Source organism: Egretta garzetta, unplaced genomic scaffold (assembly GCF_000687185.1).
Source record: "Egretta garzetta isolate BGI_Z169 unplaced genomic scaffold, ASM68718v1 scaffold564, whole genome shotgun sequence".
Lineage (NCBI taxonomy): Eukaryota > Metazoa > Chordata > Aves > Pelecaniformes > Ardeidae > Egretta > Egretta garzetta.
Window position 1 is genome coordinate 374,072 of NW_009259502.1, and position 1,668 is coordinate 375,739.

Consider the following 1,668-nt stretch of genomic DNA (forward strand, 5'->3'; position numbering starts at 1 on the left):
CCACCCCCCAGACGCCTCGCCAGCAGCCTCCCCCCCTCCCCATCTCGCACCACCCCGTCACCTCCCGGGGACTCCCCTGAGCCTGATTTAGGGCCATGCAGCTGCATCGCATACGGAACCCCCGCAATGTCACCCGCTCTCTGGGGACTGCCTGCTCCATGCCACCCCTCCTACATCCCCCTGACGTGTGTGACCCCGTGCGCCCTCTCGTCCCCAGCATGGCCCTGCAAGACCAGCCCTCGCCCAGGTGCTGGGTGCCCTTGTCCCCCGTCCCCTCTCCTGTGTCCCCGCTGATCTAGCCGGCTGCAGGTGACATTTCGTGCCCGTGCCGCACAGCGGGCGCAGGCTTTTATCTCAGGCAATATTTCGTGCGCTTGGCACAGCACGCAGCCGGCCCAGGGAAGGCTGGGATGGTTTTTTTTTTTGTGGCTGCATTTGCAGGTCAGCCTTATCAGGGCTGAGGAAAATGCCATGCGGGTTTTCCGGAGTTGGGATTTGCTTTGGCCAGAGGCCAGCAGCACCCGGGGGGACCTGCCCCACCAGCTGGTGGCTTCCTGCTGTTCTGTGGTCATGAACGCTCCCCAACGGTGGTGGGAGCCGCTCGCAGGATGCTCCCGGGTCTGGGACTTTCCAGGCACCCGGATCATGCTGGGCGCGGAGGGTTTGCAGCCTGGGGCACCTTGAAAAGTTGTGACCTTGGCTTAAACTCTGCACTCCTTCAAAATGGACGTTTTATTTTTTGGGGCCTCTGGGCTGTGTCCCTGTCTCCATCTGTAGCTGGCAGGCAGAAAAATGTGTTTTGAAAAGAAGTGCCCACACTGATTGTCCCCAAATGGGGTCACTCCTGGAAGGGGGCAGTCAGGGAGGACATCTGCTCCCGTGAATCCATGCGACCTCGGGGTCGGTCCCGCAGCGGGATGGACTCCAGGCTGCCGTCCTGCCCCTGCGGGAAATGCTCTTGCACGGGAGCAGCAGCCCTGGCACAGCTCCGAGACCCCCAGCTCTCGGCGAGAGGGGAGGACGCCGGCCTGTGAGGGGACACGAAGGTTGTCACCAATGCTGGGTGACATGGGCTCAGCTTCACCCACCCATGTCCAGCTCGTCCCTTCACCCTGCAGAGCAGGACAGGGACGGGTGTGCACCCGGGGGACAAACCAGCCCCCAAATACCTCCTTATTCCCGGCTCCCTGGCCTCTAGCACCCAGCAAAGACCCAGCTCAGACCTTAGGACAAAGAGGGAACGTCCTGCCCAGCGGGTGCCCTTCTGCCACAGCCACCAGCAAACCAACCTCCCAGTCTCTCCACGGGGAGCTATTTCCAGTCATTCCCAGCTCTCTGCTCCCCCCCACCGCTGCAGAGCCCTGGGGCTGACGGCCTCCAACTCCGTTTTGACATTTCCAGCAAAGCCAAGAAAGGCTGCGTGTGTCTTGGGACACAGAGCGCCCTTCTCCGCCCGGCGCCCCGCAGCCGGCAGGTTCCCGGCCGCTGAGGGTCTGGCGAGGGCTGGGGTGGTTCAGCGGGACCTTCCCAGCGGGAACGGCATAGATCTGCCATTGAAAGGCAGCAGAAAAGCCTTTCTGTGCCGCCGCCCGAAGCGGCGCATCTGGTCCCAGTGTACAATCGGGCCATTGAGTCGGCGGCAGCGGAGCGGGGCCAAGGAGATGAGCT